This window comes from Eucalyptus grandis, chromosome 11 (assembly GCF_016545825.1).
Source record: "Eucalyptus grandis isolate ANBG69807.140 chromosome 11, ASM1654582v1, whole genome shotgun sequence".
NCBI lineage: Eukaryota > Viridiplantae > Streptophyta > Magnoliopsida > Myrtales > Myrtaceae > Eucalyptus > Eucalyptus grandis.
The window spans coordinates 40,757,166-40,782,834 of NC_052622.1; the positions used below are offsets into that span (position 1 = coordinate 40,757,166).

The 25,669-nt window shown below is 37.8% G+C and overlaps 2 pseudogenes; both read right to left on the reverse strand.

Annotated features, from left to right (window-relative positions):
* Nucleotides 1-20,163: 20,163 nt before the first annotated feature.
* Nucleotides 20,164-22,535, reverse strand: LOC120289941 (annotated as a pseudogene).
* A 36-nt stretch (nt 22,536-22,571) lies between these two features.
* LOC120289942 lies at nt 22,572-23,679 on the reverse strand (annotated as a pseudogene).
* Nucleotides 23,680-25,669: the final 1,990 nt, after the last annotated feature.

Sequence of the window (25,669 nt, forward strand, 5' to 3'; positions counted from 1 at the left end):
CCTTTCGTTTCCAAAATGTCCGAATCGATTTTCCGTAAAAATCTCGGGCTCGCTGAAAATTCTTTGGAGGATGAGTCGATGTTCCTAAAATAAATCGTGACATAACATAACTTTCAATTTCTGAAATCGGATTCAAATTCGCAGTTATTTTCAATCTGGTGCGATTTTAGTGTGACCTAACCTACGGGGTAGCTTTTAGGAATTTTTAGTACAATTGACCCGTGGTCGATTATTTTCGAGCCACATTGTACATTTTCGACACATTGACGACTCTTGGTTGTCGTGAAAGTCTCGAGGTTTCAAATACGAACACATGGTACGAAAATGACAGAAAAATTGGTCTAGTACTGTTCGACATATATTTTGCAATTAAGTGGAATCACCCCACACTAATCACATACCTCTATCGAATCGACCTATCTCTGGTCTCTGATCAATTTTGACGGTGTCGTAATGACCCTTGCAAATCAGCATGGTCGAGGAGTTGATTCTTGGTCGAATTCTCAAGTCTATTGCATTAAAATCCCTTAACGGCTTCACAAGATAGTCTAGTTATCTCGTGAGTGATCAGCTCAGAGAATAGCACTATAAGTGCGTCGATGAAAGGCCCAATTCTTTTAATTGAAAGCAAAATCTAAAAATTCAGGATGTCACAAGACTTCGTTTAGCTCAATTTTCCAACGTTCATCCACAAGCATTGATAGGAAATCCCTTGCCATTTCACCCTTTCCCTGCTATTCGCCGCCGACCACACCACAACACCACCGGTTTCCTTAGCCGTGATCTTAACTACCGTCGCGGTTCATTTGCCATTGACACCACCAAATCAGAGGCAAGTCGATATCTACTAACCTATAAGACGTGAATGATGTCGTTCCTTGGTGAAATTGTCCCATATGTTAAGATTATTTTGGTATACTCGCTGAATTGTGAACTTGGAGGCTATCGCGTTGATTTTGAGCTATATAGGAAACGATTTTATAACTGTTGTGGTCAAGTCCGAATTGGAGGCCACGTACGTGCTAATTTCCGATATTTCGAAGCTCTAAGATTTTATGTGTGTGAACTACTTTGAAAACTTTAGGGTCAAAATTGAGATCATTGACCGCCGATGTGTCAATTCCAATATTTTGAGAAATGTTCGTGGTTTTGATGAAAATTATTACGTATGGATGTTAAATCTTGAACACAAGTACGTCTTGAGCCTACACCCGTGAATTTCGAAAAACATTTGAGATTTAAACGTGAAAATGGATTTTATGGATTCGGTATCATGCTTTCAATTTTATGAGTTGATTTGATTAATATGAGCTTGACATAATTTTTTTTAAAGACTTGTTGCACTAAGGTTCGTCTTATAAATTGAGGATTTTGAAATCTATGTAATTCTCATGCATTGACCACTCGAACGATTTTGGCATTTAAAATGGTTTGACTGCTACACCATGGTTGATGTGTTATTGATGCCACCGGACCCCTGGGACGACGATGCCTCGGGTGTCGGGTTGCCTAGAGGATCGTAGTGGTAATGCCCCGGAAGTCTAGGGACTGGTAAGCCCTGGAGGTTCCCCAAGTGTCGAGATGCCTGGAAGGGTGATGCAACACGTTTTGGATGCATGGGGACATCATTGTCATGGTGAGCCCCGAAGGTTCCTTGTGATGCCAGGTGGGGTGCGAGATGCCTGGAGGTGTAACGTAACACGCTCCGGATGCCCGTTGACTAAAATATGGAACAGGAAGCCTTCGTGATGCTAGGTAGGGTGCGATATACCTGGAGGGACGCAAACATTAGTCCTTTGGAAGATGGTGGTAGTGAGTCGTGATAAACTAAGCTTCTTAAACATCTAAATGTTTCATTGTATTGTGTTGTTTGAGATTCTTTTGAACTTATGCACACTCATTGCTTTGGCTGTGTAGTTGTACTTAGATGATGATAGTTTTACGTAATATAGTTTAGTAGAATTTTGATTGCTGGGTAGTTGTACTCACCCCTCGTGGGGCTAACATATTATAGAGTGATAAAAATGCCGCTGCTGCCCGTGTCTTCCGGTACCTTCTATGGCATTCCCGTCGATCTGCGATGGGAACAATTGGAGCATCTTGACCTTGATCTAATAGGACTCACTTTCATCCGGATACGGGTGATACTGACGATCGACACCGGCCTCCCCTCAGGTCCTGTGTATAAGGAGTTTGTGAACCTGTATGTCCGGAGGGATGGACGTACCATGGGACCCCTGCCACCGTTGCTAGAGGATGATGATGGAGGCTCAAGTGGGATAGAGTAGCGAAGGACGGGAAGACAACGGTGAATTTTTGGACACTGGCACTTGAAGACAGATGGTGTTGTAGATGACTAAAGGAAAAGTCGGTCATTTTTTTTTTTTTTTTGGGATATAGTCAATATAGAAAACTTTGGCTTTTGATGTACCGACAAACATCGTCTAACAAAATATATGTAAATAAAAAGTGCCCAGTTGATATCTATGGTATATAGTGTGCATCATTTTAAGTTAAGTTAAGATGGAGTTAGATACTCACTTCCACAATGATATAGCACAAGGACCAGGATGTTGGGTGTGGCGGGCCTTAAGGATCAAATACCGTTGCAGCCTGAGGACATCACAGGCTGTGATTGGTTTGTATAGTCATCAGTGAACTGAGTTGTTATAGTTCAAATCAAACATTCTATAGCAAGTATTTTGACATCAGACCCAAAAATTAGGCTCAAACATAAAGAAGAGAATGGCCCAAACTAGACCATATCAATACACTTGACTGACAAGATCAATCAGTTTATCGAGCCTAAATTTTCAATGGATAGAATTCAAGTGAAGTATGAAACAATGGTGACGATTTCTTGACTCAAAGCATGAACAAAAGTTAAAGATTATGTCAAGGAGTACCATCGATTCAGGATAAACCGTCACTAAGGAATCGGAAGCAATTGCAAATGATCCCTAAGCCCAGAATATTATAAATTTCTATGGAGAAATGCCATAAGACATAACCGGATCATCCATATAAAGACATAAGAAGAATAAATGATAGATGATCACGAAATTACAATGTCACTTTATAAAAATAATAATCATTAGCAAAGTAAACATCTTTGAAGATGGAACCCTTTGACTTTGAAAATACGAATATGAGAATATCATTTATAGCAGATCGAAATAGATTAGGTTCTGCTCGAGTTTGAGTTTGGATTTCGAATTAGATTAGGTTTCTTGATTCCAGGATTCATCTTCCTCTATAAAAGCATTTTGGTCGTATTTGGTCAGTTTTCACTTTCTTTACGCATTTAAGTCATCTTCATTAGCTGTTCATGTTCGGTTTCAATCATCGAGAAAACACGCCTTCAAGAATGTAAGCCCTATGTTCCGATTCAATAACATTTCATGCAATTTCCTCGTTAACTTCAATCTATTATATGTACATAATTAATAATTCAAAATTTGCAATGTCCTTGAGACTTCAAAGCACATCATAATTCATTCGCTTAATTGATCATTAATCACCCTCCATTGAAATTTATTTACTATTCAAAATAATTGAGTATTTGGTTATCCCAATCTTGAAAAAAATTCACGTGACAGAGTGCGACCCTTGTAATAACTCTAAAACGCGTACTGTGTTGGTTGCCCTCCCCACCCTTGTCATCCATAACCAAAAACAAATCCTGTAGCTTTAAATTTTCTTCTAAAAAGCATATGGACTTCTTCATATTCGTATTATTTTGGACATCTCTATGATTAATGTTCAATCTTAAACATAATAAGTTAAAATAGATTGAATGCTATGTGGATGGTTAAGGCATGTTATCATTTTATGGTCCAACAAATAATAAACAATATAAATTAATTAGTCAAGATGATTATCAAGTGAATTAATAAATATCTTCCTTTCCAAAATTGAATTTAAGTTTGTCATCTCTCTACCATTTAAATATCTTTCCCAAATTCATTTTCATATTCATCACTTTAGACGCAAATTTAATTCGTTTTTTTTTTTTTTTTTTTTTTCCTTTTAAACCACTCATGTGTGCAATATTTGCTAGTTTTTAGAAGAAAATAATTTACTTTTCCCAATAGTTCGTCAGATATATAACGAAATGGAATTTCGAGGGACTTGAACAAAAGCTTTAAGCAACGCTCAATGGTTAAAGTTTATGTATTTATATAATAATGGGTTGATCAACTGCCACTTAGAATTTTTAACCTCTATTCCATGGCCTTTTATTTTTCTTTTCTTTTTTATAAACATTTTCCCCTTTTGCCCAGTAATTTTGTGGTCCACAAATCTGGGTCAAGATTCATGACATCTCAGGTGGATCTCCTTATCCACGTTGGGACCCCGACTCACATGTCCATCCATTAGCGAATCCACGGCTCACGAGCTTCCACGCCAGACATTTGTTTAAGTCCAGAATCATCCAATGACTATATGGCCATGCCACAACTTTTTTAAATGATGCATAAAAAAAAGATTAATCAATTTTCATGTTGTGCTACTTGGATGATTTCTTAATGAGATCCTCGAGCTTATAATTTAGGCAACCATGTTCTTGATTAGACTTTTCTAATCCACTTCATCTTCCAACTCTGTTAAATTAAAGCTAGTGGTGCAAACAGACTTTTGATGTGAAAATAATCAGTAGTGCTAGAAACCTAAAAGTCATTGAGAGTTTGTTTAGAAGCTTTTTTCCAACCGTTGTATATGCAATTTGATTGGTGCAAATTGGATTGCCCCTTACGACACCAACTTTTTTGTTTCACATACCAAAAATTTTGACGGGGATTTGGAATCGACGACTAAAGACTTAATTAGGAAACATTTCAAGTTTATGGGGATTCAATTGTGAAAACTATGAATATGAGGGCCAAATGAAGAATCAGTGTACATTCAGGGACTGATCGTCCACATTTTCTAATAGATAGGGGAATGTGGGAGAAAACAAGTAGCCAACAAACCAGAAGTTCCTAGAGGACCGGAGAGAGAGAGAGAGAGAGAGAGAGACGGCTGCTTCTTTTACCATCCACTCATCTCCTTCTCTAGTTCCCACGACAGAGCTTCGAAGATCTTCCATGGAGGCCGCCACCATTACCAGTTCCTCAACTTCCAGTGTAAAATATGGGTTTTGACCCAGTAAAAAAAATAAAATAAAATAAAAAAAAGAAAGAAGAAGGAGAGGGACCGAGAGCCTTCAGGAGAAAGAGAAGGAAAGAAAGGGAAAAAAAAGAAAAAAAAAGGGGGAAAAAGAGGAGATAAAAGGGAAAGAGAGAAAGAAAAAGGAGGAGAGAGAGAAAGGGAGAGCAGAGAGCTCTCGCTCAAAGAAAGGAGAGGCAGAGGAGAAGAAGAAGAAGAAGAAGAAGAAGAAGAAGAAGAAGAAGAAGAAAGAGGGTTTCGTGCGTTCTCATCATGGGAGCCTTGCCAAGCCACCTTAACTACGTAATGCAATGCCCGGTAAGTGCTCGTGCCGCCCGTTCATTCAATAAGAGTAATCTTGGACTTTACAAATTCGGAATTTTAGAAATATCGAGCAGTGAAGTATGATTTTTGAGTCATTGAGCTATGTATTTTGGTAGAAATGATAGCTTGGGTTGTTGTGGAGTTGTGGGACTTTACAGATCATGATTTGAGCTCACGGTTTGCCCAAAACAAAATTTTGAAGTTTATCGCGCGTGATGAACAGTGCGCGACCAGGACTTTGGGGCCATATTTTGTTGATTTTCAGCTTTATTTCGGGTTGGCTAAATTGGGGTTCTTGTAGTATGTTGGAGGGGCTTTCCATTGATTATAAATACACTTGAAACGGAGTTCAGTGGAGAAAATTATGGCATGATGAAGTTTCGTGCTCAAGCTTCGCGCTATGGATGGCTTTGAGTAATTGTTTTGGTTGAGTGATTTATTAGCCCATAGGTGTTTTTTTTATAATCATAATTTAGTCGAGTCGTTAGTTGGAGAGTAGCATATTACTTGGTTTTAATATCGTTTTCGATTTATTAATGAGAATACGAGTGCGTTGGCTCAAGTAACCACATAGGTTGATTTTCGACTTTCCAGGTGAGTGGTGCTATCTCTTCTAAGAATTTATAAGCTCGTGTCTTCAAAATGGTAAAGATTTGATATTTTATGAGTTATAAATAAGCATGTTTATTGTATAAAAGTTAGATCGGGCATTTACTAAGTTTTGATATTTGAAAATAGTGTGAGAACTTCTTATGAATATATATTCTGTTTGATGAACGAAGTTGAGAAATATAGACAAAAAAAGAAAATAAATCGGACACCAGATTTACATGATTAAGTTGTAAAGACCTACGTTCACGGGGAGAAATAGCAACGAATTTCACTATAAATCAAGCGATACAATGAGATTACACACTCAAGTTACTCAAACACTCTCTCGGTGTTTCCCAAGCCCCAATTACACCAAATAACACACACAATGTTTAGCCCCGAAATTCCTCAAGAAATAATCTCTCAATCTCACGAAGGAATTACACGCAAATCTTACCACGAGATTTAATTGGCTTCAACACAACCTTCTTGGATGTAATTGACGACAAAGAAAATCCCTCCCAAGCACTCGACAACGAGGCGGCACTTCAAGACCAATTCTTCACGATCAACGGCAGAACACCAAACACTCACACGGTGCTTCAAGACAATTTGTGATCCACCTCTATCACCCACTGCCTCAAGTCTATATATAAGTAAAATCCTTATTCTTTTGCCAACTTCTCATAGGATTTTGTTTCCTATCCAAAACATATCTTTGTATATTTTAAACAAAATCCAAGTCTTAGTCAAAGTTGGACTTTCCTATTTTAGTAGCCAGACTCTCCAACGCAGATTCAAATTTGGGAAGTTGATCTTCGGATCTTCTTTGCTCGATTTCGAACATTCGCAACATATCAAATTCGGAACATTCGTAATTTTGCATTGGGCTTAAACTTGAGATATATTTTAACAATCTCCACCTTGGCTCAACGTTTGAGTTAAGTCGAAATCGCTTCGCAAAAATTCAAACTCTACTGCTACTTAGCCCCCGATAGGCTCAACCGCCATAGATATTGTCCAAGTCCAAGCTTTGCTTGAATTTCGCTATAACCGAGGACCTCATCAGAATACCGACTCCATATGCACCTTTAACTACTTCGCAAGGATTTTCCGACATAACCTCCTTAACCGTAGATAAAGCAAAACTATTGTTGCATCAATATCTGTCATGAGATTGAATACGTACCTTGTTAATTTCAGCAGTTACAGCAACCATTGGCTCTACAAGTTCCACCTCGCTATGAGCACCATCTGTGTCGATTACTTTGGTAGTACTCATACTCACTACCTCAGGAGTTTCTAGTCGCAACTCCACCTCAAGCTGAACATCATTCAGATCCGTTTGAATACTGCTATAATCACTCCTAGCCAGAAGTACTGGAGACTCGTCAAAAGTAACTTCTTTGTTGTTAATAGGTAAATTTATATCTAGGCACCACAACCGATCGCCTCGCTCACCTTGTGCATAGCCATGGAATATGCACCTTGCCCTCCCATCGAGCTTACCATCACTCACTCAAAAATAATACGGGCAACGTAACATTCTAATGATAGAATAATCAGCAACGTTGCCTGACCACACTTCTTCAGGAGTCCACCATTCAATAGCAGTTGATGAGGATTTATTCACCAGACAGCTTATCGTACTAAGCACATCAGCTAGGATTCTCCTAGCAATATCAACACTAGAGATTATTTTACAGGCCGTCTCTAGTAATATTCTACTCATCAATTTTGCAAATTGTTGTGATTTACTGGCATTAGTGCGGTGTTTCACTATTCTCTCTTTCATGCATAATTTATTTGTCAGCTCCGAGCAGAACTCCATGCTATTGTCAGTTCGCACATGCTTGATCGACTTACTAGTCTCCGTCTCGATCAAAGCTCCCAACCGCGTGATCCTGACATCACCATCAAACTTGTGCATTGGCACAAACATCTAGGTCTTCCTTGAGCAGTCAATAGACTCTCGAACAGATGCATTCGACGTCTCTGCAGCAAAATTTGTTACTGTCTCACATTGAAGTTTATACAGGCATCCGTGCTTGATTCCTTTCATTATCACGAAGGCACCTCGAACAACCTTTAGAACTCCACCTTCTAAAGAATACTTGCAACCAGCTGAATCTAGGGCACCCAAGGAAATTAAGTTCTTCTTCAACTCTTGAACATGCCTCACTCCATTCAATGTCCTCATAATGCCATCATGCATTCTGATTTTAACATTACCAACACCCACAACATCGCACTTAGCATTGTGAACTTTACCATTACCCGTGCACTGATAAGTGATATGAAAAGAACAACTAGAATCCATAATCCATCCATCAAACGATGAATCATTAGTGATAGACAGGACATAATCGGCATTATCTGCTACAGTTGCAACATTATCTACAGAATCAACTACAATTTCCTTACCCTTCTCATTCTTCAACTTAAGGCAATCCCTTCTAAGATGCCCCCTCTTACCACAGCTCCAACAGATAACATTAGCAGTCCTAGATTGACTACGTCTGTTCATATTGATACTACTTTTACCCACACGTGTTATAGATCTTCCTCTATTTTCAACTACTAAAGTAGTAGAAACAGATTGGCTAGAGTCTCTTCTACGAATATCCTCGCTTAGAATCAAATCTCGAACCCCATCAAACGTCAAACTTGTTGACCCAGAGGAATTACTAACAGCAGTAATAGTAGTATTCCAACTATCAGGTAATGAGGATAATAGAATCAAAGCACGTACCTCATATTCAAAGTCAATCTCAACTGAACTCAATTGACTAACAATTACATTAAATTTATTAATATGATCAGCAACTGACGCACCTTCGCTCATCTTCAAATTAAATAGATGTCGCATCAAACAGACCTTATTGATCGCAGAGGGCTTCTTGTACATATCCGACAGGGCTTGCATCAAATCAGCAGTGGTCTTCTTCTTCAAGATGTTAAATGCGACGTTACGAGCCAACGTTAGCCGAATAACACCCATAACTCATCTATCCAACAAATCCCAATAAGCTTGCTTCATCGTCTCTAGTTTCTCCCCAGACAAGGGCAAGTGCAATTTCATCTGATAAAGATAATCTTCAATTTGCATCTTCCAGAAACTAAAATCCTTCCCATCAAATCTGTCGATTCTCACTTTTACTTCTTCTGTCGCCATCTATTCGCTTCAACTTAGCCAAGCCTGGCTCTGATACCACTTGTTGCGATAAGGCGAGCGATCGAACAATAATATAGACAGAAAAAGAAAATAAATCGGACACTAGATTTACGTGGTTCAGTTGTAAAGACCTACGTCTACAGAAAGAGCAGCATCGAATTTCACTATAGATCAAGCGATACAAGGAGATTACACACTCAAGTCACTCAAACACTCTCTTGGTGTTTCCTCAGTCCCAATTACACCAAATAACACACACAGTGTTTAGCCTCGAAATTCCTCAAGAAATAATCTCTCAATCTCACAAAGGAATTACATGCAAATCTTACCACAAGATTTAATTGGCTTCAACACTAAACCTTCTTCGATGTAATTTATGACAAAGAAAATCCCTCCCAAGCACTCGACAACGAGGCGGTGCTTCAAGACCAATTCTTCACGATTAATGGCGGAACACCAAGCACTCACGCGGCGCTTCAAGACAATTTGTGATCCACCTCTATCACCCACGGCCTCAAGTCTATATATAAGTAAAACCCTTATTCTTTTACCAACTTCTCATAGGATTTTGTTTCCTATCCAAAACATATCTTTGTATATTTTAAACAAAATCCAAGTCCTAGTCAAAGTTGGACTTTCCTATTTTAGTAGCCAGACTCTCCAACGCAGATTCAAATTTGGGAAGTTGATCTTCGGATCTTCTTTGCTCGATTTCGAACATTCGCAATACATCCAATTTAGAATATTCATAATTTTGCATTGTGCTTAAACTCGAGACATATTTTAACAGTTTTCGTTTTATTAATAGGAATACGAGTGCGTTGGCTCAAGTAACCACATAGGTTGATTTTCGACTTTCCTAGGTGAGTGGTGCTATCTCTTCTAAGAATTTATAAGCTCGTGTCTTCAAAATGGTAAAGATTTGATATTTTATGAGTTATAAATAAGCATGTTTATTGCATAAAAGTTAGATTGGGCATTTACTAAGTTTTGATATTTGAAAATAGTGTGAGAACATTTTATGAATATATATTCTGTTTGATGAACGAAGTTGAGAAATATTACATGTTTTGGGTTTGTGAAACCAATTCATGGAAAGCTCGACTTTGAGATGATTTATGGAAGGTTATATAGATATTGATTTGTGATAAGCTTTTTGAAATGTATTTGATTTGAAATTGATTTATGAGCCGGGTCTTGAAATTATTTGAAAATGTTTTATGAAAAGTATTTCTGGCGGATAAGTTGAGTTGCAAAATCTTTTCATGATATATAAAATGTTTTATGGATTTGGTTTGAGAATTATGGATGGTGTTGTTCTGGATTGATGTGGATGCTCAATATCGCTGTGAGCCTAGAGAGGGGCTTGTGGGTATATGCATACTATTCTAGGATATCATTGTGGGCCGAGTCACCGGCTAATAATAGGTGGAGACCTTGCTAAGGGGGGAATCTTGGTCATCTCGTCACCAGGCGTTGTATCGTGACCATGGCTTGATATTGAGCAATGGATTGGTCAATGGAGTAGACCATTGACATGTGATATAAGTTGGGTCAATGGGATGGACCATCGACATGTAATTTGAGATTAGTCGTTGGAATGGACCATCGACATGTAATTTGAGATTAGTCGTTGGAATGGACCATCGACATGTAATTTGTTTAGATTATCGATGTGTGGTTTGATGAGATTAATCAATGGAATAGACTATTGATACATGTTTTATGAAATTGACCAATGGGTTAGACCATTAGCATTTGTCTATTATTATCTTAAATATTTTTGCTTTGAACATATTGTGTTAAAGTAAGAAATGTTATATTTTGGCCTTGAATGTTTGTTAAATTTCTGGGTTTGGTGTGGTATGAGATTAACCAATGGAATGGACCATTGGCATGTGAATTAATGAGATTGATCAGTGGATTAGACCATTGATGTTTATTTCAATGTTATTATGAAATGATTATTTTTGTTATAAATATAGCTATGTTGAAGCGTATGTAACTTATTCTTTTTACTGTATGTTTGTTACATCCTAGATTTGGGTTAAAAGAGTTGCGGTTTGGTTTTGTAAATATGCATAGTGGGTGCTCGATCCGCTTAGAAGAGATGCACTACTCACTGAGCTATGGTTGCTCATTCCTCTATTTTCCAATCTTTTTCAGGTTTCTCGACTAACGATGAGTAGGTACGAGAGCGATATGGTTGTGGGGACTTTTAGGAGTTGGATTCTAGAAGCTTTGAGGCTGCGTTCTTCAGGACGAAGGACGGTCGTGTCATCCCCATTCTTATTGGTTTTGGGGTGTGACATCCAGAGTCCCAACCAAGCCTCCAGAAAGCCCCTCTCTCTCAGGGTCCAAGCTGCCAAGCTCCCTCCTGGGGTACCATCATCTCTCTCTCTCTCTCTTTCAAGAATTTCAGTTCATTTTGGATTGCTGGAAGCGTGGGTGGAAGTGCCGAAAGTAGAGCCCAAGTTCCAGGCTCCATTTCTCGGATTCACAAGAACTGCCGAGGTTTGGAACTCCAGAGCTTGCATGATTGGCCTCAGCGAGACATTCATTGTCGAACTGGTCAGTCTCTTTTCTTTTAGCATAATTTCTTGCTCCTTTTTGTTCAAGGACGCTCTGGTGTTGTGGTTATTAAATTTAGTAATGCTAGATACAAAGGAGAGAGCATATTAAATTGATTTATAAAATCCGATTTTGTTAACAGTACTCTTTAGCCATTTTAAGAATGTTTAACTAGGAACATTTCAATTTTCATGATAGTGGTTATTCATATTATGAGTTGGCAAGTCTTTCGAGAGCACTCTCGTCAAATAATCCCACAAATTATAAATCAAATTTAAGTTAATGGAGCCATCCAAACATCCGGCAAGATTCCGTGGTATTACTTTGGGTGTCAATTAATATTAGGTCTTAATCTCTATGGCATTATTCTAGTAAAACCTGGCATCAATTTTTGCGCACCTTAATGATTGTTTTGTCTTGATTTTGGTCAGATAACAAATAAATGGATTTTTTATGTGATTGGAGTGGAGGTAGGCAAGGGCCTCGATCTTCCTCTCTAAGAAATTTCAGCTCCCCTCATCGTATTGGAAATCTCCCTCTTTAGAGAAGTAAATACAACGACCTCAAGTTGGTGACAACTCTCTTGGCTCTACTCTTGCTGCATAAAGAGTAACCCTGTGCTGCTCCACTGGATTTTCTTGTTGAATAGCTTGCACAATCGATTCCAAAGGTTTTTTAATTTGCTTGCAAATGACACCATCACCTTCCTCTTTTGACCATCAATAAGATAACACGGCAACAACTTATAAAGAGTATGAATTTCATCCTTCTGACTGAATAGCCAATTTGTATGTCTTCAAAACAGAGTTTGGTGTGGATATTTTATGATTGATTTTTACTAATCACTGCTAGGTTTCCCTTGTTGAACACCCGATCATATTGACATCACAACAAAAGAAGCATCAGACTTCAAACCTAGAGTACCGAAATTGACATTCCTTGCCTATAGCAAACAAGGGCTTAAAAAGCTAAGCAGTAGAACTAAAAAGGGACTAAATATGGAACATGCCAATGCTTCATAGACACAAGGCAGCTAAGCCCCCTTGCATTCACAATCAACTCATCAGAAAAAAGGTAGAAATCACTCCAAATGGACAAGATTTGCAAATTGTAGCAAGATTTTAACTATTTCAATCAGTTTCCAAACCCAATGCAGTATGACAAACTTAGTCATACTACTTCACTCTATTTGAAAAAGTTACATGGGACCAATAAATTTAAAATCACTGTTCTTAGGCTGAGATACCTCATGATACGTTGTTACATTACTAAGAAGCTCAAACTTCTATCGAGTAACAAGAACACAGCTTACAGGAACCCTGCAGATCCGAAAATCTACAATTGGCACTTGGGAAGAGGACTCAAAACAATCAAACGCCTCGAATAGACTCTACCCAGCTCTTCAGTCTCTCTCCCTCGCCCTTTCTATTTCCTGAATGCAGAGGCTCTCTGCATGCAGACCTATATTAAGGCATGTAGCTTGTCAATGGACAAAGCCTATTTAGAACTGTATGCCAGCATATCCACAAAGGTCCTATTGCATGTGTGACAAGCTAGATACAAAGTATCTCTACAAGAATGATAGATATGTTCTAACAAATCATGAGACAAATGCAAAGTTAGACTGATATAGCAAGAGAAACATGTGGACCTTCTCGTTTTCCTCCATGAAATTCTGATTAGATCTTTTTGTTGGAAGCTATCCTCGTAATTCTGGCAAATAATTTTATAATAACCATCTAGGCAAACTAGAGACATTATCTGACATGACAAAAATACATAGTACTTGGAAAGCTAGTTCTTTCGGCCACACCATATATGTAAGATAGCAACCCCTTATAGAGGCATGACCTAATAATCCTAACCGCTTTCTTTTCTCCCTCATTTCAGATATACTTAACCTAGTGATCCACTAATCCTATAGAGGGCTGTCGCGACCTAATTTTTCGGGTGAACCACCTAGAGTTTGGCTAATGGATTGTTAAGCCTAGACTTAACTCGGGCTCTCTCAAGCCCATATCAATTCATGTTCAGATTCTTAACATACAAATAGATTTTATTTAGGAGTTGCCACTAATCTATTTTTTGGTGGGTCGATTAGAAACTCAAGTAAAGTAACGGGAGATTTACTTTACTCCTACGAACCAGAGATTTATGAGTTTGGGGACTTGATTACGCTAGATTTCTCTAACTCCCTTTTGGTACCTTTCTCTTTTATTTTGAAAAAAATATTTGACAGGCAGTTTGGATTGATTTTAAATCTACTTTCTTAACATGTGAGGTGATCATACGGGTGCGTAAACCACCAATTTAACACTCAGATAAAAAGCAATGAATAAATTGCAAAACTAACCTCAGGGCAACGAAAGCATCTGCGTTGTTAGATCAGAATTTATATCAACGGTCCTAGATATGATTTCTAATTAACACGCAATTTTTCTTTTTCTTTTTCACTTATTTAATGAAAATCATGTAATATGCAATGCAATATTAACTAAATGACCTACTTCTGATGACATGCAATTTCTAATTGAATGGGCCTAGCAACAACCACTAAATGGCATGCATTTCAATGAATCTACTCCTAATGACGTGTACATGACATTTTTTTTTTTTTTCTTTCTTTTCCTTGAAAAAATGCAATTTATCCTAGAAAATAAAACTAATTTATTCTAAGACATTTTTGTATTTTTTCATGAAATTCGAAATTAGGTAAAAATGTGAAAATTACCTAGCTAGATTAAGATCCTATTCAATTTATATTAGGAATTAGGTTGAGTCAAATCCTAATTTAAACTAAAATATTATCTTAACCAAACTAATCCTAAAATGCAATCTATCTAAAAATCTATCAAAACTTAAAATTAGTTAGAAAGTAAAATTAAACATGCAATCTTACACTAATATGCAATAACGTGCAAAAAGATACCCTAATTCTATATGACATATGCATGATGAATTTTTTTATATTTTACTTTTTTCCATTTTTTAAAAAAAAATCGAAATTAATAATTGTCAAATAATTAAACATGCAATCCAAGGTAAAAAAAAAACTAGCAACCTAAATTAATTGATTTGATTTTTTGATGTTTTTCAATTTTTGATTTTTTTAATTTCTTTTTTTTTTTTTAAATTCAGAATAAAATTTCTACTCTAAACATGCAAACCCTAAAACAAGAGATAAATCTAATTCTAACCTACATTTTGGATTTTTTTTTTAAGAAAAATAATTTTAAAGTAACACCATAGCAAATCAAGCAATATTGATACCCAAATTGACGAACCATATCTCGCACATGAGATCGGGTTGGTCAATTTTACATAAATCGTGAAACGAATCTTGGGCAGGAGATCGGATTAGCAATTTTTTCAAGTGATTGCGAGTCGGATTTCATATACGAAAATCGGACTGACAAACCACAAATTTTCAAGTCAATTTCATATCATGCAATTTCAATTTCACATTAAAGGGATAATTACACTAAAAAGAGACAATAATGAAATTACAACCATAATAATAAAACAACAAAAGATAAATAAAAGAAAAGAAAAAAAAATTACCTAAATTAATTTTTTTTTTTCTTTTTTTTTTTCTTTTTTTTAAAAAAAAAGAAGAAGAAAAAGGGGCTGGTGGTGGCACGGCGAGGGAGGGATCGCCGGCTAGGGTTTCGGCGAGGACACTGGGAGCAGCACGACGGCGGCAAGGCAGCAGGGGGTGTCACGTCACGAGCTTCGAGGGAGCAAGGTCGGGCTCGAACACGGCGTTCCGATCTCGACTTGGTGGCAGCGACGATTTCATGGGCATCGTAGGGACGTCATTAGGTTTGGACCAGCGACCGTTGGGGCTTTAGGGCAAGGAACGAGGAGTCAGGGACGGCGAGCCGACTCGGGATCCATTGGGTCATGAGCGGTAGGCGGATCGAGGGCGAGATCAGCATCCTTCGTGGGGCGGCGTGAGTTGGAGTGCTACAGATCGGTAGCGGGGTGGCATGGCGGCGCGAGGAATCGGGTCACAGATGTTGCGGGGACCTCGAATTTGCAGGCGGAGGGACTCCGGCAGCTGGATCTCGGCTCGGTTGCAGTGGCGATGCAACAGCGCGGTTGTAGTGGAGTGGAGACGACTCGCAAGTCGCCGACGGAGCAGCGATGGGCGGCGGCTCGTGAGACGGCGACGGTGCGGGCAGGCGGCACCAGCGCCAACACGGACACCTCCCCACGAGGAAGATGAACAGTCGCGTGGGGGATTTTTTTTTTTTTTTTTTTGGGTTTGGTCTCTCTCTCGCATCACTTTTTCAACTTTTCACTTCTATGTACTTTTTCACCCGAAAGAAAGAGCCCATTGTTACTTTGCGCGCAATGTATTTTATAGGTCCAATAAAATGTATCATCGCGACATATATATATTTTTTCCTTTTTTGCTTGTGCACGATACCCCTAAATATGTCGTTGAAATATACACACCCCGCGCAATATTCACTTTTGTATTTGTCACATATTCTATCCAGAAAAATTCCCTCTTTGCACAAAATACACCCCTTAGTGTATATTACCTTAAAATATAGGTTTTATCATATGACTATCTAAATAACGTATCAATCAAGATATACACACAATCAAAGGGAGACATAGATACAGTCTTGACAGATACAAAGAATCAATAAAATTTATCAAAGTATCTCTAACCTTGAAAATTCCTCTAGAAAATCCCTAATTATCTTTAAACTCAATATGACAATGTCCGATTGAGACTTGGCAGATGAAGTTGTGTTCGGCGATTGTTTGTGGCAAAACTTTCAAATCTAGTTGGTCTTTGGGTAGCAAGTTTCGTGGTGGTGTTGGCTTTTTGAAACAATGAGCAAAAGTTTGAGAATTATAGGGGAAATAGCAAGCGGGCGATGCAGCTGGCTTCGGACACAGTAACTAAGCAACGTAGCATATATAGTTGGCATGGGAAAATAGTGTGAAAGCTAGTATGAACACCTAGAGGGGGTGAATAAGTGTAAAAATAAATTTCCCGAGTGAAGTATGCAACTCAAATCAGCAATAGATTATGAAAAGGAGATTCGTCTCTTGTAAACAAAACGAGTTACGATCAAAGTAAAAGAGCGTAAGGAAGAGAATATGAGCACCGAGTTTATAGTGGTTCGGCTTAATCCAAGCCTACGTCCACTCTTCCGCACGAACAGCCCACCGGCTGGATTTCACTATGAACAAAAGAGTTGCTACAGTAAAGCTCTTCCTTGATTCCACAGTATAGAGACTCTATTACACTTCCTCAAGGTCTCTCAAAAATATATTCTCTTTTGCGTACAAGATTTCGCTCAACAGTTTAATTGACTAAGAACAAGGAGCCTCAGACTTTGGAATTCTTATATCGCGCACACACTCGAACAACTGGAACGTCTTCCTTATATACTCCTTTATGCCATCATACCCGTTGGCACTTACCAAAGGAATTCTTCCAATTTACCCGTTGGACAGAATCAATTAGGAAGATCTTCAAGCTATTTAAGGAACATGACGATAGCTCATCAATCCTGCTCGCCCATACAATTAGGATCTAGGTTTCCATAAATAGAACCTTCCAAGTATACTTTGTCAATCAACGGATCCAAAATTCCTGAATCAATCTTGATTTGAATAATGGATTTCGACATGCTATATCTAGCCAAGAGATCTTCTCCAGTCGATAAAGTGAAATCCTTAACGAAACATCTAGTTCTGGATAAGCCTTCTTCGACGGTCTAGAAACTATTAATGGGGATAGACTTTGAGTCTTGAGTCTGGCAGTCCGGAGTCTTCAGACTTTGATGGGAGAGTCTGCAAGTCTTCAGACTAGACTGATGGAAACGTTTTGTCAACTTCAAAACACTCAATGAAGTTTTCTCCAACAATCTCCCCCTTTTTGATAGTGACAAAACTTTCTTGCAGATTTGGATAACTTTGACCTGCAAAACATTACTCAAGCAAATATGGATATCTCACAAAGATAAATGGCTTAGTAAAAATAACACTAGAATCTGCATTCACAGAAAGTAGGTTAGTTATGTAAATGAACAAAAGTCATGAGATATCAATAGTACTTAAGATAAACAAATGTTCAAACAGTCAAATCCAAATCCAGTCCAAATCCAAATAGCCAAGCACAAAAGTCAAGAGTTCAAAGTTTAAAAATCAAATCCGCACCACATCTCTCCCCCTTTTTGTCATCATTAAAAAGGTAGAGATGAAAAAAGAGAATGAAATTAAGATTGCTTGAGAACACGAACAAGCTAGAAATCTCCCATTGACTAGACAATCCCTTCCAGCTTTTTCAAATCCTCCTTCAGTTGCGCCACTTCTTCACCCTTGGCATTTGCTTGAACTTGAAGAGCAAGGGCATGAATTTGATCATGCAAAGAAACTGAAGAGGTTTGACCTGCATTTTGCAAGTTCTGTACTTCGCATCCCAGAGCATATATTTGACCGCGCATCTCCAAGAAAACATCAAGTATTCTGCGAAAGTCTGCTGAATTATCTCCATAGGGAAGAGGAATCTGCATGTCGGAAATATTAAAACAAGATTGCACTGATAAATTAGGGAGAATAAACTAAAACAGGATTGAAATTAAAGGTTGATGTAGAAAAGAAGGTCAGACAATGCAGGACAATCTAAAAACAGTCAGTCATACCTTGATCCTCTGCATTTTGCCAGTGAACTTGGAGTTGAACTCAAAGTGATCAGTAGGAGCAATGCTCTTTGTGTTTGGTTCTTTGTTAAGGATCTGGTACTTGGCACTTGAGGAGTGGAGAAGCCTCACAACATCATCATCAGTCAAATTCAACTGGGTCATTATCTCTGAGTAACTCAGTCTATCAGAAGAGTTGAATAACAACAGAGCTGAGGCCTACAAAGCAGAGGGGATAAAAAGTTGTCAAGTGAAAAAAACATAGCAAGAAATAACTAATCCCAAAGTCTACCAGAAGTCAAAATTGATAAAAACAAAAGGTTTAAAATATTACCTGAGATGTTGACACTATCAACTCTGTGGATCTTGTCATTACCAATAATGTTAATTCCTAATGAATAAATCCATGTTAAATTTCGATGCTTTGTTTTGGTCTGGTAGAATTCCCTGAAAACTTTGACACACTTTACCTGGAACAACCAGAAATTAACAATAACTCTTGAATCATAGTGAAGAAATCTATTTCAGCCATCGGAAATTGCCTATAAACATCAAACAAAACTTCAAATTTTATATGGCAAAATTCTGCAAGTACCATTTCTTGGAAGGTCAAATCAAAGGACCTGTAACTCGGCCAAAAACCAGTAGTCAGAACCGTGACTGTCAACTCAATGCCAGGATTTGTTTGGATTATTACTGAGATACTCTTCAAAACTAGTCTGGTTTTCCTTGCTAACATCAAATCTGTAACCTGGAACACAGAGAAGTGAATTAGGAACGTACCGCAGGTGAAACTAGTTCTTAAGAAAGAAATCTAGCAACACCAACCATCCCTTCCATCTTTGATGTGAACTGACCACCGCATTGCTGCTTTAATTTCGTCAGCATACTTCTCTCATGGTCATCATTGGCACTCTTATCAAAGAGAAGTCGTCTGGCAAGCTTCTTCCTGCCAGTTTTGATGATTATTAGTAAGCAATTTGATGGCATCATCAAGCCTCGATTATAATGGATGACAACCACAATGGGATATTAAATGGATACACATAAACAGTAGTGGATGAGGCATTTGTTTCCAAAATTGATATGGCTAAGTTTCATATTCTAATGCAGGGAAATTTTATTTGCAGACATGATTAACATGCTTGATATATATTCTCAGAGTCACTGTAAATTGATTATGGAAATGAGCTCATTTTTCTTTTACTATAGAGTACAGAAGAGAAATGTTAATCAATCTTGAGAATATAGGTTCATCTTGAAGATCATTGGCATAAAGACTAGCACAGTTCCCTCAGTAAACCTGCCCCATACTCAAGGGTCTAGTATCCTATGATATTGAAGTATTCAAGAAACTGATAGAACTAGTTCTGATGTATCTAAATAATTAGGTAGAAAACTAGTAAGCCTAATTTCAATATATCATGAACTATCTTTTATACAGTATTACTGTGGATACTGTGACATAAAAGATTTTGTTGAATTTATATTCAACAATATTATCAGTAGCCTATGCACCCGTGAATAAACCTTCGATTCCAAAATATTACCTAGTACTCAGAAAAAGATCCTTGTCACTGATATATGAGCAGCTTTACTACCTGCAAAGGTACAATAACCACCTGTGATACTTAAAATTGATGCTAGACTACATTACAAAAATTAATGTCCAAACAACAGACCTTCTCAACATTTCTTCAGTGGCTTCATTGCTTTTTCACTACTTCCCTTCTTAAGTATATCATCCACAAAGTAGCCAATAGCTCTGCAATTGAGCTTCCGCCGACACCCTTGTTGCAAAGGGCCTCAAAAGCCTCCTTAAATGCCTGTCCAGAGGAACATCCAAATGAGTACTTATCTTATGTAGCTTTTTGAAATCACTTCACAAGATGTGAACCTTATGGAGAAGGATGTGGTTCTGGAAACGTCCATTCACATGTGCCACATACTTATCATGCAGCTCAATCAATTTCCTCACGAAAACCTGCCAACAATGAGCTGAATCAATGATCCTAAACAGACCAACAAAATTTTATCTACTTATGGAGGAGAAGTCGATTGCATTACCTGTTGCTGCAAGCCTACATCCTTCTTATTGGCCTGTGAAAAGGAATGAAGGATAATTGCTTGCTTCATAAAATGTTACAGGTCAAAACAAGGGACGCATATTTTTGATAGCTGTGCAAATCACTATAACTATAGACTGATAATGATGACGAGTCCCAAAAGTTGAGTTGGATTTAGATTGGTGGAAACTAAAATAACACACAAAAGGTAACTTGTTGAAGAGTTAATTCGTTTATGAAAACCTAAAGCAAGCATCGCAGTACAATTTCCAAAGCATCATACTAAATAAAAAATTGCACCATATAATTCAAACTAATGGATAGCTAGAGCTTCAATAAACTCCTTACAATATCTGTTAAAGAGAAGACTACAACTGTACATGTAGACCTTTCAAAATCCTGTCGAATGTTTCATCGACAGTGGTTCATTACTATACATAATAGCAGTACAGGCATGAGTAGGCAATAAGCCAGTTCTCCTGGTAGACAGTATGGCAATTGCAATCATAGTTGAATGATTGAATAACTACTTCAGATCGTGGTTCACATAGGCCCCACTGCTAAAACAATAACATAACAGCGTATATGCGTCGGCTATCTACGCTAACATGTATACTTGGAATATGTATAGCATATCTAATGGTCAGATCTTGGAATGTATGGCATATCTAGTGGTCACTAGTGTGATTTACATCTTTCTGAACAACATACTATATTGGCTCCTAATCTTTGGGTTAATCTCTCCAAAATGAAGTTGTCATCACCCACAAACACACACGCAAACATGCATGCACGCACGCGCGTGTGCTTTCCATAAAACTTATCCTTCTAGATTTCCTTTTGGGACTATGCTTGACTAGCCTCTCATGCTTTGCATTTCTTCGGTAGGTCAATCTTATTATTTGAAGATCAATTTCCATCTTTTGAATGAAGGAGAACTTTCCCAAAACAGTGATCAAACTCAGTAACAAATTCAACTAAACTATCGCAATTAGCATAGGGATTAACTAACTGCCTGAGGCTAATCCTGCTCCAAGTCGCTAGCACCCCGCTTTAAGTAAAAAACAAACTTACTAGAATCCTAGGTCTCTATTCTGTAAGAAGGACAATAGTCCGACCAGAAAGGGTATCCTAGATAGCCATGTAAAATCAAAACATTCCATTTTCACTAAGGGTCGATGGTGATCTTATGGTTTAATCACTATATGCATAGCTTGTTTGATCTACAAGGCTACATCAATGAATGACATCAGATTTTACTCCAAAACAGTCGAAATCTTAGCTTGTGTTCTTTTGCTGAGTTAATCCAATTGAGTCTCCCACTGTTTACACAATTAATTCTGGTTCATCAAGACACCCCTGAAGGATGCAGAATCATTTTGAGACAAGAGAGCAGAAACTGATGAGTAAAGCAAGCAAATTCAGTATCTGATGATGATCAAACTATACAGAAGAATGGAAGGGGACTTTGCTCATTTGAATGAACTAGAGAAAATTCTGTAAATTCATAAGAAATTAAAGCCATGGACTGATAATTTGAGAACCAACCTTCCTGCTGTCAGCTTCATCTTCTGCTTGTTTGACCAAGGCAGTGCCCTCGTCAGTGACATGCTGACATATAAGGTATGAAAAACAAGGTAAAGGATGACAGAGACAAGTGTAACTTAATGTAGATGCAATATGGATGACAGAAAACGGACCTGCTTGAATATGTTAGCGAGCGGATCCAAGAATATTGGTTTTTCAGAAAAACCATCCTTGACAAATTTTCAACCTAAACAGCATCAGAAAACTTGGTAGTAAACACTCCAAAAATATTTAGGAATGGATGTTCATAAAAAGACAAGCGGAGCCAGAATACCTTATCACCTGTCAGTAATGCATGATATCCTGAATGCTCTTTTTCAAATAGTCGGCTTGCATATACAGACCACAATTCATGTTGAACTTTCTGAAGAAAGAGCAAAAAGATTACCATAGAAAAAATAAAAAGTGAATGGAACAAATTCCATCCAGATCTCGGAATATTCAAAATCTAAGCAAGAATCACAGATATGAACTATCTCATAGTCAATTTCACAAGTTGTTCCACCAGACTAACCATAAAAGCCTGAATTAACACAAGTAAAGGGACAAACCTTAGTAGCTTGGGTTCACTGCTAGAATGCAAGTAATGAGAAATCCTATCTTTCACTTGTTTTAAGCACTCCTCCGCCTGGGCATCCCAATATCAAACATCAAACCTTATGAAATATCATCATCATCAAGAAAATAAATTCTTATTTACCTTCAACAAATAATCAGGACAGAAGTCCTCTGAAATCCAACTTGAAGCTTTACGGTAATAATAAGCAGCACTATCTTTCAGGCTGCTTCAAAATCATTTTCATAATAATCCATTTGTCCCATGCCAATCTCCACGAATATATCCATTATATTCTTCAATAAAGCTCGATCAATTGGCTCGCCTTCCGTTCTTTATCAATCTAACGTAAACAATTTCCGTTAGTTAATCCAACATGAACATTGAAGACAGGATGGGACAGTAGTAAATTGGACACAAACATACCAATGAGATCACGGCATCACTTACTTTGACCTTTAACTCTTGATATACCTTTAAAACAGCGAACAATGTACAATAGTCAAATTTTAGTGTGGCATCTATGGAGGAAACTGAAAATGACTATATCAGAGTCAACCAAAATATAAATTATGAACTGTCTAAAGGCCACAACTATCCTAGGATGCAATAAGCTAAATCCTGCAAAAATAAATAAATAAATAAATAAAGAGAACAGCAAATCAAAAATTTGCATGGAATTCATACCAGTTCACGGAAGCAGGTCAGGCCAACTTCATTAAGGGGTGGCAGTGATTTCCTTGCAGTAGCGATCTAGATAATAGAAAGAAACAGAAAGCCATCTGACCATAACCTTATGATTCCCCCACCTTTTGACAAGCTCTCTCAACATAAACTCGTCATGCTTCTCTCTTAAGATGGCAATACCTAAATTGTAGCAGAAGCAGGTTTTTTAATGGCTGAGGATAATAAAATATAAAATGACAGCAGCCACATAAATGAAAGAACTAGACATAACCAATAAGCTAAATAGTGGAAAAAGCAACTCTGCATTCCCAGAATCATAATCGTAAGATAATTAATAATCAGACCATCCCTCCCCACACAAAGAAAAGGCAATAAATATCCCTCCCCACCCCCCCGGCCCCTCCCAAAAAAAATAACAACGTTCTTGTTTATGCAATTTATGCAAGTTGATCTCATGTTTAGAGAAGAGGAGAAGGAAAAGTGAGAAGAAGGAGGACGGGAAAGAATTCTCCTAACATGCCAAGTACAAAATGGTAAATGGCCAACCCTAGAATCATGTGGGATACAAATCAGAAGCAACAAAACTCTGGAGGATTTGACTGACTACAAAAACAAGAATAACCATGCAGAGTTGTAAACAAAGCATATTAACATCTAACTATTGGAGAAAGCTCCACTAAACAGCAAACTTCAACCATTTTTCTTTTCTCTTCATTTCACTTTGTCTGACTATCAACTTAACCGGCCATAAGTTTGGCGTAGTACATTAGCTTGGAAGTAGAGCTGAATGATGAGTTATCTCCCCCAGATTACATCTAAGTCGCAGCAATTAATGACTCTTTGCAAAGAAATTGACTCTCTAGAGATTTACTAGACTCCTTCGTGGAAAAAATTTTCACCTATTAATTATTCTTGGTTTTTCTGCTGTTCTTTTGGACCTATTTATTCTTTGAGAAACCTTGTCACCGAACTTCTTCTGACAGCCGACTCATTGTTAATTCACCTTGTAATCTTGATTGGTTGATACTATCTATTTTCCAAAATGACTCAAGCTTTCACCACATGCCACAGTTCTTCTATCTTGAAATTACTATCGTTTCTAAAATTCACAAAAACAATCATAAAATACAATCTTTAATGAATAAAGAAAGTAATAGGCTATAATGAGGAAAATCAGCCTTGAAAATTTCCAAAGAATTGAAGAACATTGTCATGAATTTTGAAATGAAGACACATACTTACTATACAAAACTGATACTTGGGCAATGCAAGTAAAAGAAAAAGAAAGCACCCAACTATTACACCAGCAATTGAGAAGTCAATGGCATATACAAGAATGTAACTCCAACAACACCACCAGATATAACTTCTTTAATTCCATAACTTTGAGTTTTCAAGACATGCAAAGTTAATGAAGTAAACTCGAGGGAAAACAATCAACCGATATAACAGGAAAGGGAGTGAGGACAGTAAATCTTCCTCACCGCTGACATGGTATACTCTTCAAAAGATTCTCTATATTTGTCATACAGTTGCTGGAGAATAATCATGCGGAGGCTTTTAACACATATTGTAAATAGTACTGCCAGGAGGATTGAAAAGAAAAGAAATCGACTATTAGCAAACCAATCAAGACATTAGGATAACAATTCTAAGTATCACAACTCCTGAAGTCACAAATGCAGAAGTAAGGCTGACGTGTAGAGCGTCATGTATTCTTCCGAGCTGAACTGAGTCTCAGGTAGCCCTTCAAGGATATTCTTGAGCTTCAGTATACCTTTTGCATAAATTCCATCCTTGTTCTAAATAAATTGTTTCCTCTCATTCACCACCATATCTCCACACTCTCGTTCTCAACACCAAATCTGCACACATAAGCCAATTAAGTCATTGATGATGGAAAATTGTGAGTCTGACCCAAATCAAACAATGCAAAAAAAAACCAAGGAAAACTACTCTTCCGTAAGGCCAAAAACATTCTATTGACTGCTTCCAGCTGGACAATCACTAACCCGCCGGAGAAGTATTAAAATAATTACAAGAAATATCCTATCAGGACTCTGATTTACGTCTGGGACGATTAAATGATCCGTCTTACCCAAACTCGATATTCCCACTAACATCTTGAGCAGTCTCAGCTTCCTAATCTAACACGCGGTATCTACCCGGCTCCTGGAATTCTAACCTCAGATAGTTCCAACTCAAATTCTATTTGTCAACTGTTGACAAAAACATATCAACAAGCTCCCAGACCAGAAATCCCCCCATCTCCACACTGTTTCTGCGAGCTTCGAGG